The following is a 15,273-nucleotide window of genomic DNA, read 5'->3' on the forward strand; positions in this document are numbered from 1 at the left end:
AGGATACAAGCTGCATTAAAAAAAAAAGCCGTAGGGATTAAAATGTATACGACATTCACTCTCTCCAGTTTCTGATGACCCGAGTCCCCCATGCAATTTGTCTGGATTTTCCAAAGTGTATAGGCTTCTATTGAAGAAGACTTTTATTTAGTAATGTGTATACACATACTTGTGTTTGTACATGCACAGAAAACCATTTTTCGGTTGTAGGTGCAACAATCTGCTAACTGTGTTTTCCTTGAGCCACAACCATTTTGGGGTCAAGACCATGACTATCCTTTACAGGCTAGTGGCTATAGAATACCTCTTGTAAACTTTTACAGGCTGTAACAGAACAAAAATTCCTTTTCCTCCATCCCTCCATAATGTCCAAATTTGCTAATACCTCCCCTAAAAGGCAGAGGAAACTACTTATCAGCTGCGAAGCTCTTGTCACGTTGTCAGTGAAACCTCTTGATGAGCTCAGATATTATAGTAGCATTGTGTATGGTGCTTAACAGAAGAATGTGGTGACTATACTAAGAAGTCTAGCAGTCCTGTGACAGCAAGCTAAAATGAAATTTCACACTTTTGATCTCAGATCTAACAGAGTGGAAAAAATTACCTGCTGTGTTCAGACTCAGATTTAAGGTTAATTAAATAATGGTAATTATTTTTTCTTTCCAATAGAAAGCTAAGCTCAGCAGTCTGAGCATTATTATACTCAGGTTTTATTAAGAAGCGCAGTCTAGAACCCTACTCTTGCCTTGGTTGGGGATGAAAGACAAAAATGCTTGGAATATTTCCCACCATGAGAAGTTGTCTTAAAAGGATGACCAGATGGATGTGAGAGTCCATACTATCAATTTCACAGGAAAGCATTTATAAATACAGAAATATGTTTTCAAAACCAAAGATTTAAGACACCATCAAGTCTTCTTTTTATATTGAAACCTAAAAGAGAGCATAGTGGATGGAAATACCACAGTTTTGCCTTTTATGTCATCATTGCGTCAAAACTCAGATAGGCTAAGTACAAACAAAAAGAACTTCTTTTTTTCATTTCTCCCACATTGCTCTATTGTTCACGCTTAGAGCATTTGATGGCACCTGGCAATCCATCAGACAACAGCAGCAGTCTTATATGTTCTGTCCAGCTACTGAAATAGGACAGAAGCTATCCAGGCTTCTGCTACACAAAAATTCTCCTGTCAAGTAAAGTTCTCAGCAGACAGAGCAGGATCAAGCCCTTTAGGAAAGGGAAGAAACGCAGCCAAAGCATATTTTGTTCCAGGAAGTCCACAGGGAATTTTACACTGCTTAGCGCATGCTGCTAGCTGGCTTATTCTGCACCAAGCCAGAAAATCCGCATCAGTGACCAGCTCTCCAATAATTCCCTGTTTTGTTGAAGACAATTCTGGCACTACCTGATTCAGAACCGTGACACACTGCCATATTTACTGCCAGAGTCCTTGGCACTAAAATAACAACCTCGCACTGGCAGCCTAAGGGCATACACACCAAGGCAGCGACAGCAGCAGAGCTCCAGCTGTTCCAGTTTGGCAGGTTGCTGCCATGTCGTGACTCTCGCTGCGCAAATGTGATCGACTGACAAACATCGCATTCTCCCTTTGAAAACGCACAGAAATGACTGCGAGGAGAATCTAGAAGGCCACTTCATCCTATGAGGACCCATGCGTGGAGCGTTGGGAGGGGGCAATGGAGACACCGGTATGGGGCTTGCCTGCTTCTGAAGAGAGGGTGAGGAAACGCAACAGCAAAAAGAATTTAGACTTTATATATAATGCAGAAAAAATATAAAGCATACTAATTCTTAAGACAGAAGTCAATATGACAGAAGGTGCTTCAGAGAGATTGAGCGGTATTTCTGCCTGCCATTACACCTCACTGTTCCAAGTAGACTTTCCCCCTGCTTTGTCCGACCGTCCCTGCGGGGATGCACTCCCAACCTCTTTAATCCTTGATCTATTGCTTCTAGCAAGACAAGAGAAGCATGGGGTTACAACACACAGCTGAGTCCTGCTGCTCCTCCCAAGGCTGTAGGATAGCTTGGGGCCAGGGGATGAAGAGCTTCAGAGGCTACATGTGCACAGCGGGACTACTAGTTTTGCCTCTGCCCCTTCTGACAGCAAGTGCCATCCTAAGAGTTGGGAAGTTTTTTTCCTTGGGATCAACAAACACAGCACGTGGAGAAAGCCTCCTTCCCTGGAAACTTGAACAGCTAATACAGAAGAAGCCCAGCTAAGCCAGAAGCTTCACCAGCCATATGAAAACAAGTGGTGTGTGTTGACAGGTAGCTCCAAGGTAGCTGCTAGGATTTTCGACAGAGTAAACCAGTGTTTGATCAAAGTGGAAAAATGAAGGAAATCATCTCAACATGGGTAGGCTGAGGGTGAACATATCTTGGATGCTAACTGCTACCAACAGAAAGAGAAAGATGAGACTGCAAAACGTAGCTTCTTTTTAAAAAAAACCAAAAAAACAAAAAAAACCAAAAAAAAACCCAAGAGAGGAGTTTGTAGGACTCTCTGTGATTAGTATCTGAGTCAGTCTGTTTATGGAGGAATTCCCATTCAGCTTCTACCAGTAGGCCTACATCTCACAATGAACTAAGTGTGCAAATCCAAGAGACCTCCTCACCGTGCTATGCCCAGAATTACTCACAGCAGCTTAAAACTTACAGTAGTTCTGTGATCTCTGAACACACTGAGCCAAATTACTCCTGGGTAATAGCCTAGCGATCTTCAACACTGATGATGTGGAAACTGAACTCTTCCAAAAAATAGTTTCCTTAAGACTGAGACCTATAGCTGAAAGAAATGAAAAACAACTTACAAGGGTCTCCTCATGTGCCTTGTAAAATTTCTCGTAGAATTTGCCAACTGGCATGCTGTGGCTATGCGGCAATGGAGTCTGCTAACACAGGTGCCGATCGAAGCTTGCAGAGAAGATAGGCTTTGGTCAAGCAGGAGCTAGTTCAGTAGTAAATGGACTGAGAGCCTCTCATTTCTTGATACCTGACAGCCATAATATTTTGAGATATAGTTTAAAGGTGCAGTTCATAAGAAGGTATGAACAAAACACAGAAATCACAGTCTTATTTGCTCTTCTAAATATACTAAACCTTCTTTTTCTAACCCCCATCAGCTCTTCCCTTACCTGAAACCCAGCTATGAGCAAGCAGATCTCACTCTACTAACAGTGAGAACATTTTCACAAAATATTTCATAATTCAACTGACTGCACTCTTGACACTAAATATTATCTTTACTTAATTTCTGAGATTTTAGTTACTCTCAGGAGGTAGTTTTGCTATCTCCTGATCCTCATCAGATGGTTTTAAGGATTTCCGACTCTTCTAATTAGTACATCTCTCCCTGTTCTACCAGGATAAACAGACTGAGAAAACAAATAAAACCAAAAAGCAAATGTTAAGCAGGCCTGAGTGTGCTGTTTTAAAATACAGGGATAGATGCAATATTCTGAAACATGTATGCCTCCAGCAGAGACTACAGATTTGCTGCATCCCAAGCTCTTTGGGATGGGAACTATGCAAGTGCAATAGTACCAGTCAGAATACGTCTCTGATCACAGCTGAAGTTATCAGAGTAGAAATATTTTTTCTGGATTTGTATATATATAAATCAGTAATATAGCAAACACAGTCACAGCACACACAACATAGCAATGTTTATCCCTCCCTTTTGCTGTTAAAAATTCTCTTTTATTGAATTAGTGTATTCGCTCATACCCTGTTTTATACACATTAACTAATGATCTCTGAAATACCCCAGAGAAACAAAGTAGGTGTGTATTTTATTATTCCCATTACTAGAAGCAAGGCAATTCACAGGGGCTGTTAATGAATTAGAGTTAATGATACAGTGACAAGCAGCCACTTTTTTGCTCTTTTTATGAGTTGTGTTCAGTTCTTTTAAATTGTTTAGGTCATATTAGAACAGGGATCAGAAGTAACATCCATTTCACAAGCCAAAGACCACAACAGCAAAAAGGACCATAAATGCTGTAAAATACAATAACTTGATCAAAATAGTTGTCGCAGTACTGCAATTTCATTAGTATCATGTGCATATGTAAATAAAAAAAGTCTTTAAAAATTTTTGTTGGGTCTTTTTTTTTGGTTTTTGGTGGGTTTGGTTTGTTGTTTGGGTTGGGTTTTTTGTCATACAGTTATTCCTCTCACTCAAGAGCACACAGACTAAACTGTGGATTCAGGGGGGAAATAATGATTACATGTGGAAGAAGCCAACCTAGAAGATCAAAATAATACCCTTGCAAATTATATTTTCTCACAAACTGTAAGGAAAATATACTCCTTAAATCTCCTCACTCAGTCTCTGTGAAAGGTAGGTAGCACAGCACAGTCTGCAGATTTCTCTCCCCAAAGTTCTCCAAGAAACACAAACATTTACTCTTCAGATAAAGAGAAAAGAGCAGGAAGAGGAAACTAAAGAGAATTCTCTAGAGTTACCCAAAGCTGCATTAAGGAACTTTGCTCAGCACATCAGCGGCTCTGAATAATGAGGCAGCAGAGAGCTTTGCAGCACTGGGAGCCTTTGAAACACACTTCTCCAGAAAGAAGTGACAATAAAATGTAAATAGAAAATGCCTCTTGGCTGGCACAGAGAAAATTTTTCCTCCTTTTCCACGTACAGGGACCTTTTTTTTTCTTCCCCCCCCTTCTCCAGTATTTAGAAGACAAGCTGATTAAAGATGACAAGGCACATTTATAGAAGTTCAAAAAAATCCAGCATTGAATAAAACCTAAGTGCAGCATCAGAAAAGGATGGTCAGGCTGTACTAATGTCATCTAATACATCCTCTGTGCACTGAAACACAAGGAGGGAATGGAAAGAAGTAATGCAATGATGATTTGGTTCTAAACATTCAAGAAAAGTTTGAGTTAAGTTTAAAGCACTTGAATAATCCTGTTGTAATCATTGCCAGGTTCAAATTAGCACACGTGTTTTCTTGAATCACAAATTACCTTCTTGTCCTTAAGAAGCTCTGCATTCAAAATTTACATGCTCCCATATTGAATAGTTTTTTCATTACTTTTTTTCTTTTTTTCTTTTTTCTTTTTTTTTTTTCTCTCCAGTGACTAGCAGTTAAAACCTTAATTATCTGGTAAAGAAAAACATCCACAAGTTTTGCAACACTGGCTTCCCTCACCCTACCATGATCTATAAAATAAAGAAATTCTTCCTATTTCCAGAGAATCCCACACAGTCCTCTTAAAGCCAACTCACAGTTTAAATTTTGGAATAATTTTAAATTAGTTTAGTTACAGACCCAGGACTACATCCTGAAAGCAAGATACGTGTGCTGACTTCACACGGCTCATGTAATACAACCCTGTGGACCAGCACCCAGCCATCCTCCTGCCACTACCATGATCTTTGCCTTTCAGGCAGGAAGATGTCAAGCTGTACAGCCTACCTAGTGGTACTGCCTCTGGATTGATTAACGTGTACCTGTCCTCAAAATGCATGAGACCACACAAACCTGGTATATTAGCATAGCTTCACATAGCACAGAGAAGTACAGAAATAAATATGCAAAGGCATATGACATGTTTCAGGTGAAGTCAGGTGTGCTCCTAGATTTTTCCATGCAGCATCCAATCTATGGATGTGCTAAGCCCTACAGCTAGCTGTCCATCGAAATGTGACAGTTTTCTTTCTGATAGCAGTCTTCTCTTAACATCAATGTGGCTACTGATGTTTCAGAAAGTTAGTAAGAAAATATACATGAGATGCAGCATCTCAAAATAGATGCAAGTCAATTAATTACATTATGCTTGTATAAAACACTGCAGCAAATGCTGTACTATTGTGCGCCAGTGATTTCAAGCTCAGGTACAGGTACAGAGTGTTGCTGACTCCCGACTGGGTTTGGTTTGGGGTTTTTTTTGGGGGGTGGAGGGGTGTTTGAGGTTTTTTTAAGCCTTTTCCTCTCTTGTAGAGACAGGAAATTGTTATGTTCCAAGGTAAAGTTATTTAGCGGTGTTGTGACTACATAAACATTAATGTGTGATCAAACATAACAATAGAAATAAAGGGCCACTGAGGACCTTTCTAAAAGGAAGGATTTATCCATATCATTTAAGAAAAAATAACTTTTGACTCAATTCCTGTTTATAATTTTTAAATTATATTTTCCAAGAAATGATGCTTTTTTTGACTTTTGCATGACCTCATGATCTTGGAGAGAAACCTCACAGTCTGAAGTTATAAATATCAAGCAAATGTTACTAGTTCTGAAACTGAAACGCTACCAAGGTGCTTTGGTGCTTTTAGGTCCATTGCACTAAGACACCCAAAGTAGACTCACTCTATCTTACATCTCTCTATTTGGTGTACTTAAAATTTTGCTATTCGGAAGAAGCTGAACCACCCCCTCTTAATTAATATGTGCCGAGCAGAACACAAAAGATTTGCATCTTAAGTCAGGTCTCTCCGGTCCTGGATATTCGCAATGCTTTGAAAGTCCCACACAGGTCCAGAGTCTGTCCTCAGCCCAAACCCCAGAGATGCTGTGAAAATAAACATCAAGTGACTTAGTGTAACAACAACATATGTGCATAGCAGGCTACCTCTCAATAAATAAACTGTTATCAGTCCCTGCGTCTCTAAACTGTAGCCAAAAGGTGCAACATTCTCTTGAAGGTATCTCCAATTGCATTGTCCTGATTCTTCAGACACAAATAATTCACCTCCAAGCCTTGCAACGTTTGTTAGATCTGCCCCATCTTGCATTCTTTTACCGCTAATCTTTGGTCCAGATAACAGTCCTATTAAGAAGGGTTGAAGTGAGGTACATGCAGATTGCCAGGCTGGAAATTCTTTGCCAAAATACACAGCTTAATTGGGCGGCGACATAATAAGTAGCATGTATCCGCACTAGGCTTGCCACAAGAAAGAAAAATCTTGTGTTATTAACAGCCAAAATACACACTGACCTTGCCAAAAACCAGTCTTTGAGGCAGGACGCTTCCTGCAATACAGAGATACCTACTAAAATGAGCACACAAAGTAAAGCTCCCGCTCAATTACACCTCTTTGGGAAAAGAGCAGTAAAGAACAAACATACATGTCTACAGGTAGTAGCAACCATTTTTTCTCTCCAGTTTAACAGTGTAAAAGTGGTACCACTCTGTTACTTGTGAAAGCAAAGCAAAACAGGAGAGGTGTTTCACTCTGCTCAAAATTTTATTTCTTGAAATCTCTGTAGTATAAAATCCTATTTTAGGAGAAGCTTTTTTTCCCCTTGGCACTGCAAAACAGCCCCAAACTCAGCATATTTGGCTTCCTGATAATTTTTCCTGGCTGAGTACTCACAGCCTACAGAGGCTCTCTGTTACAATTTTTGCCAATTCCCTTGCTTGACCCGTTTCCAATAGGATGACCAGAGAAAAAAGGTGGCAGTCAGAGAAATGGTATGACCTCATGTTATCAGAAGGGTGTTTGAAGCCACAGAAAACACTGCACTGAGGCAGCGTCATTCTGCACTGGAAGCCAATGTAGGCTTGGGGAGATTTAATGGTTTTGCCACCACATCCATACTCTTTGATCTTACACCAAGAAATCTGGATCTTAACAACCAAATGGCAGAGATGTCCTGCAAGAGATACAATCCTAAATAACCAGAGGGGAAAGAAATCATGCCTGTGAATGTAGTATGTGTCTTTTGACACAAGGAAGCTTAACCATAGATAGAGCAGGCACACAGTAGGTGATCTGTGCTTGGAGAAAAACATTTAATTTAGATGATACTTACTTGCAAATTATTTGATCTAGTTGAAATCTTCTAATAACACAGAGGATAAAGAGGTTGCTGTCAAGACATACAAGTTGAGGGGCTGAAGAATAAATGCAACATAGTGATCCTATGTACCCAAAACTCAAACAGCATAAAGAGACTGCTTCTAAAGAGACTGGACTTTCTTACGAATAAGTCAGGTGGGTTTTTTTAGATTTTCAAGCACTTCAGAAAACTTCAGCATTCAAATTCAGGTTAAAAAGTCATAGTGTTTAGCAGGAGAGAGAGAACTTAAACTGAGTATTTCATAGAAGTAGATCATCCTTAGAAACAGTGACAGAAAATTAAAACTACTATCTATGATCTAAGAGACAAATGATGAACTGCAAGGGGAAGCAGAAGAAAGGCACCTTTGCACTGCCAGGCTTTCCAGCTGGCTGTGAGATGTCAGGTTTGCCAGGTGCCAAATTGCTCCATAGAATCTATTAGTGCCACTAATCACTATATAGCACAGATGCCCACAGGTGATACCGAAGCTCTTAGATCATATTTACACTACAGGAACAATTTTTTTATATTAGGCTGGTCCTTCCAAATTTACAATACCTGAAGTTTAACTCCGAGGCTGAGCCTGGGCCAATTTATTTGCCTAATGTGTACAATCATAAGCCTTAATTGCAACATTCTTCAGTTCTGACAGTAAGACTGAGACAATCGAGGCAGTGCATTTCACAAGGGAAAACCATCGCTGATCCTCAGTTGCTTTCTTTCATGAATCTCTGGAGTTGCACTGTGGCTAAACGCAGAGGTTTCGGCAGCAGCTTTCCTTTTTTTTTTAGAAATACCTTTAGCAGCTCAGGCCATATTTTTCTTGCCCCTTCACTTGTACAGGAAGAATTCCTGCAGGATCAAGTTGTGAATTAAACAAATTCACTGGACTAGTTTACAATGTGGCTTGAGAAAGAGTTGTGTCAGCACCACTGAGGGCGTTGTGAGACAGTGGTGGGATGAGAGGCAGGGGCAGGAATAAGCAAGAATTCGTTTGTCTGTATCATTGCCAAGGCCTTCACACTGTGAAACTCTGGCCTCTTGGCAGGAACATTTAATCTACCTTTTTTAGGAAGTACTCCAATTTTAAAATTTAACAATTATTACAGTTACAAGCAACTTTCCCCAGGATTTGCATGAAGTCTCACCTGAATAATCTCAGGCCATCACTCCAACTCCTCGTGGGTGTCTTGCCAATACTTTGCTATTCCCCTTCAAAACCCTTGTTTTCTTTCCCCTTACTTATGCTTCAGCCCAACCTGCAGTGTTGTCTTCTGAACCGGGAAGCTTATAATAGGAACAGATCCTCCATGGCCACCAGGCAAGGAGAAGTAAAACAGAGCCCCGGTAACCACCATCAGCCTTAATCCACTGCTTCTGTGAGAGAGTCCCAGCTCAGGAGATGGAAATGGAGAATTGAGAACTAGGGGGATCACTTAAAAGGGAGAATCCAGCCCAGCATGGAAGAGAAGGTCTAGCATCACTTACAGAGCAAGGATTTAGGAACAGGGCTTACCTGAAAAAAATCAGCTCCTGCAGAAGTTTATCTGCATGCAGTTAGTTTACTCAGGAAAGTCAGCCAAACTCCAGCAACATGGGAAACTTTATAGCATTGGATGGGGACCAGCTAGTCCCTCCTGTTTGCTCTAAGGGAGGTACTATAAGGTTTGCAGGAAGTAGAGAAGCCATTAGTTATTAGGAAATAAAACGGCTCTAAGATACATTGGACACACAATCACAGCATGCTATAAAACACAGGAGAAGAATTGCAACAGCTACAGACAAGTTGACACAATAGCTAAGATGAGGCAACATGACCAGCTTTTTATTTGACAGCTATTTCTAGAAGATATAGCCTGTTCTTTGCGCAATGGGTTTAGCATTTTTGTTAATTTGCAGCTGAATGGAAAGATGAGTCACTTTATCACAAAACAACTTCATCAACTCAGGTTTCAGCCTGTGAGAGCAGAACTACTATGCATACAATACAATCTATTAAGACAATTTAGCACTCCCTTCCTAATGCCTGGGAAAAAGAGCCCCTTTATTCCAGAGTTTATTGTATCTTCATTTTCACTGAAATAGCCTAATATGATGCTTTGATGTTCTCCACATATCAGAGCAAGCAGATTTCAGGCTGTAGTTCTTCCTCATGCCCTATCCTAGAGCAAAACCAGTCAGTCCAGCAAAAAAGCAGAAGAAACTCAGGATAAAAATAAAAATTACTTTCTCTCCCCACAGAGGATACACTTATCTCAGCTGTATCCAACATATTTTCTTGAAAAGCTTAGTAAACTACAAGTGAAAATACGTATGTTTTGCTCATGTAACGTGTCCTCCCGCTTACAAAGGATAATACTGACACAGTCAAGACCCAGTAAAAGCGACAAGCTCTTTTTATGTAAGGACCTTAACCCACAGTCCCAAGAAAACAGACTAAGTAGCTACTAATCTCCTACTGAAACAAGCCTCCCTTGACTCTCAGGGGATTGTAGGGAAGAAGATGGGAGAAGGGCATGAACCACCTCAAAAAGAAAGGAGCTCAGTGATCTCCAACCTGGGTCTCCTCTTTGTTCCACCCATCGGCGTGGGGAACCTCCCCACTCAAGAGACCCTGGAAGGGCCCTTGCTTCCTATGGGGCTCCCGGCAGCTGGTTGAATGCTGGTCCGCTTGGGGAAAGCTGTGTATTGAGGAACCAGCTCTGACCTGTCTGCACTTCTGTATTCCATATCCACCATAACTTCCATTTCTTGTGCAGGAGTCACTTTAGCCCACAGGCTGAACAAAAAATAATCAAATATCAGTTTGGTATCTTTGCAGCATGACACCTGAAAGGAGCAAATTGTTTTCTTTCCTGTTATTGTGACTCCTAGAGCAGGTGGTTTATAGACTGCCAAGGAAGAGAGAAATTTCTGTATGCTACTGTGGAGGCCTTTTCTCCCTCAAAATTACATAAAGACGATCCTGATTAAATACTATCCCACATGAATAAATATCCCTTTTACAGAAGTATTCATTGCAGAGTAACAACTGATGGCTGTGTGCAGACAATGGATGAAGTACACTTGCTGCTCTGGAGATCTTCATGACATAGCCGAATTAAACCTGAACTCTATAAGAGTGTTGCATAATGTCATAGAACAGAATCACAGAATGGTTTGGGTCAGAAGGGACATTCAAAGATCACCTAGTTCCAACCCCCCTGCCATGGGCAGGGACACCTTCCACTAGACCAGGTTGCTCAAAGCCCCATCCAACCTGGCCGGAACACTTCCAGGGATGGGGCATCCACAACCTCTCTGGGCAGCTTATTCCAGGGCCTCACTGCCCTCACAGTGAAGAACTTCTTCCTTACATCTAACCTAAATCTACCTTCTTTCAGTTTAAAGCCTTATGCCTTGTCCTACTGCTACAAGCCCTTGTAAAAAGCATGTCCTGCTGCTCCCTCTATAAAACCTACTTTTTGCCTCAATAAGCTTCGATAAACTATTTTACTTTCCTTTTTCTACCTAGAACACCACATGTGCCATGGTTTTCCTTTGAGAGCATACACAGCCTCCTGAACTTGTTACACACAACATGAAAATATTCCACCATGTCACAACATACAACAACTTTGCTGATGCTAGCCTTACATGGGAAGCCAGTTTAGGAATTGATGGGTAATTTTTGCTCTCTTTTTTTTTCTTTTCTCTCTTTAGTTTACAGACATATCTTCAATAATTTTACTGAAATATTTAGATTTCTTTCCATCAAAAATCCTAAAGCAAAATGTTTTTTTCTAGAGCCAAGGTCACTCAGAATCAACTGGGATCTGTCGCTTTGTTCAATCTTGTCTCATTTTGACATTGATCTGCATCCACCTGTATTGCCACTATGCCAAATGACTGTTCTAGCTTACGTAGGTCTTGCTCTCATTACCACTATCAGTTAGGCCTCTTGATGGACTGTATCTCCCAAGAGACACACACGCATGCAAATCCTGGTGTATGCTGTGACCTCCGCTCTGCCAGAGCTCTTTGGACGCAGAGGAGGCGGCACATAAATGTGATTCACCAGGACAAAAGTGCTTGGCCAGTGATCCCAGCTCATAGCGATCAACGAAGACATCTCTGAATTGCCATTCCAAGGACTCATCAAAAGCAATGCAGGAAGATGTAATGTCAAATTGGTCTTTTAACACCCCCCCTCCCTCATCCTTTTGAAAACCAAAATTTTTCATAACCCTCCATTCTAGCACAAAAATGAGATTTTTTTTTTATTTCTATCCAGCATAAAGATAAATGCTGAAGTTAGCAGATTCCCTGAGGAAAGGAAATACTGAGTTTTAAATCAGCTCTTGTTACTCCTCCTCCTCATTGCATCTCAATCAGTGCTTGCTACGTGTTCCAATATTAAATTTTTCCTCATATATCTTTCCCAGACAAATCTTTTACTTAAGCTGTTCTTTAAAACCTCTCTGGTTTGCTGACTGTTATCAGAGATAGATGAGACAGAGCATCATGGCTCTCCCTCATGGGAAAGCATCATAACATCACAATGCCTTCGCCTAAACAAATGAAACTACATTGGGTTCCATCTCCATTTCACATTTTACTCTCAGTAGCCTGAGCACTTCTGCCCAGTTATCACCAAGCAGCATCTGTCTTTTTCTCATCCCTCCTCCTTCTCTCTCACCACCATGCCACAAGGCCAAACTTCATTTTATTACCCACTGTCAACCCTTTACTTCTTTGGAGTGCCTGCGTAGGAAGTAAAATTGGTTTAGGTTGCTCATAAAATCCACTGCTTATTCTCTCAGAGCAGTGTCTCCTCTCTCATGGCAGATAATATACAAGTCACAGAGACTGGAGAATCCTAGAGCAGGAGATGCTCTGAGCACTGAACTCTTCTGGCATAGCACAATCTCAGAAGTAAAATTAGCCAGAACTGCATGCAAAGGGAGATTAAGCTAAAAGTCTTCACCTTGGAAGTAAAAAAAAAAAAAAAAAAAAAATAAAAAAAATCACAATCCTTTTAAAACCAATTCCAGTTTCCTGCAACTTAAAGGTCAAATAAAATTCTCCATTTTGCAAGCTTCTTTAGAGCAACTTCACAATATTTTAAATTGCTTATTTTTATACAATATGTGAAAGCACACTTAACATAAGAGGTGTTCTTTTTCTAATTACCTTTTGATTTTTGTTTCCCCATTTCCCCTTCTACCTTCTCCTTTCCTTTTTTTTATGCACTGTGGCAACTCACACATTACATTCCAGTATAATGGCAACCTTGCAAAAAAATCTGATGAATTAATAGCCAGTCTTGTCCAGTTTGAGGAGAATAACTTGGGTTATTTGCAAAAAATGCCATGGGATCTGAGAAACTGGGGTTCCATCACTTTATTCTTTTGTTTCTTGCTTAATTACTGAAGTCCTGATGACCATACACAGATACTTGGATAGCAAACCATAACTTCAGTAGAGGAAATATTCTAAATTTCTGCTAAGTCTGTGTAGAAAAATATAAATTTACAGTCTTTGCTTGCACGTTCTGCCCTCAGACCTCCCAGGTGCCTGTGTCTCACAGCAGAGTCTGGGGGAGCGAAGTATGACCCCTGCTAGAGAAAGATGGAGTGAGGGACACAGGCACAGAAAATCTACACAGCTCCGTGGGACTGGATGGGAGGCATCCAAGGGGGCTAAATGAACTTGCCGATGTCATCAGGAGAAAACAGTCTAGTATTTTGGGAAGGTAATGGAGACTGAGGACAGACCCATAGACAGTAAAAGGCAAATATCGAGACTGTCTTCGGGATGGGCAAGAAGAAAGAAACTTCCAGAAGTGGAAGAAAAACCATTCTATGTTTCTATAATCATTGATTACTATGATTATAACCACACTTCCTATCATTTTTCCTTCAAAAAAGACAAGGAAGAAGAAAACAAACACGTAAAAGGGGGAAAGGGAGCTGAACATTAGTTTCTTTGCAGTGCTAGCATTCAGTTTGCTGTAAATGGTATGCTGACCACTGGTAAATATCCCTCAGTGCAGGCCTTAGAAACCATCTTCATTAACACTTGTGAAGATGATGGGGAAAAAAAAAAAAATCAAAACTCAATACAAATTATTCTGTATTTAAGGCAAAAACAACTTAGACATTATAGATGGACATAAATGCAGCAAATTTTTCCAAGCTACATAAAGAACTCCTTCCAGAAAGAAATAAAAATACCTTCAAAACCACTGAGTTTCATGGAGTTACGCAACTTTTCTGTACATTTTTTCTTAGCTCACTAATCAAACACCTAGCTTCTTAGTACAACAAATCCTGGTTTTGGACAATAGATTACCATGGAGCCTAATAATTATTTTGGCCAGAGAGGCTTTCCTGAGATGTCTCAGCCTCCTGCCTCAACCTGCTCCCCAGAAAACAATTCCTTCTTGTCAAGGGAGCACTGCCTGCTTAATGACAGGCTTATGAAAACCCAAATGAAATATTTTTATCTTTCCACCATCAGAAAAGCCTCCAAATAGCTACTGAATGACTAAAATCAGGGAGTGTCCGAGCAGGGAGATTGATAAAGAAAGAAAAAGGCTTTGCCTTCACTCTCTGAGAGCCACGGCCTGTGGGCTGGCATGTTCTATTCTTTTTGTGCTGGGAGCAGATTTTTCCGTCTTTCTAAAGTGCTGTTTTATCAGAATGATAACCTGAAATTTACTCTTACTACTCCAGTTGTATTTCCATGCAGCTTTCTGTGGGAAGCTGTGATGAGCGGTGGCTCCTCTGCACACGCAGCCAGTGCTCCTCCTTCTCCCGGCTGCCTGGCAAGCTCTGCTTTGCTCCCTCAAGATCAGTAATGGCGACAGCCCCCAAAATAAAATAACAAAAAAAAAAAAAAAAAAAAAAAAAAGACAGGAAAAAAGGATGGAAAGAGACTCTGACTTTCCTTGTTGGATACTCCTATCTCTCCCTGCTGGATATATGAGGAGCAAGAACTATTTGGCCCTTAACTCTGAGGTGCCTCTGATGCATGGGCAGAGTGATGACGTTATACTACTTTACTGTTACTGACGCTGGCCCGAAAAGGGCCAAAAAGTGAGAAGGAAAGGGTACACAAAGTAAGAAACCAGGACCTCTGGGCAACAAACCATCCCAGAGTCCGCATGGGAAAGGCAGTTTCAGCCAAAGGGCATTCAAGGAGGTTTGTCTCCACAGTTCTGCCTGAGCTTCTCACCAAGAGCTGGGAATGAAGGACCATTGCTCCACACTCAACACATATGTTAAAAAGGAAAAGTCTTTTACTGAAGCAGAAAAAAAAAGGGGGGAGGGAGGGAATTTGGCAGATAGGAAATCTTTTATATAAAGATAATACTATCAACAAAACTGCCAGGGAATACTGACCTCTAACTGCTAACAGAAGAAATAAATCAGGTTTTGTCTCACCTAGAGCAGAGAGTTG

General features: G+C 40.6%; 1 protein-coding gene across 9 annotated transcripts in view; it reads right to left on the reverse strand.

Moving 5' to 3' along the window:
• Nucleotides 1-15,273, reverse strand: part of FAR2 (fatty acyl-CoA reductase 2) — a 149,776-nt gene that overhangs the window by 94,241 nt on the left and 40,262 nt on the right. For 2 of the 9 annotated variants that reach the window (XM_069806812.1, XM_069806809.1), the window contains exon 1: nt 2,682-2,810. The exons of 6 other annotated variants lie outside the window; for them this stretch is intronic. The gene's annotated coding sequence lies outside the window, so the exon portion shown is untranslated. Of the gene's footprint in view, nt 1-2,681; nt 2,811-9,346; nt 9,369-15,273 lie in introns of those variants that run through there. One more of the 9 variants, XM_069806814.1, reaches the window with a different exon arrangement.

Source organism: Haliaeetus albicilla, chromosome 19, assembly GCF_947461875.1.
Source record: "Haliaeetus albicilla chromosome 19, bHalAlb1.1, whole genome shotgun sequence".
In the NCBI taxonomy this organism is placed as follows: Eukaryota; Metazoa; Chordata; class Aves; order Accipitriformes; family Accipitridae; genus Haliaeetus; species Haliaeetus albicilla.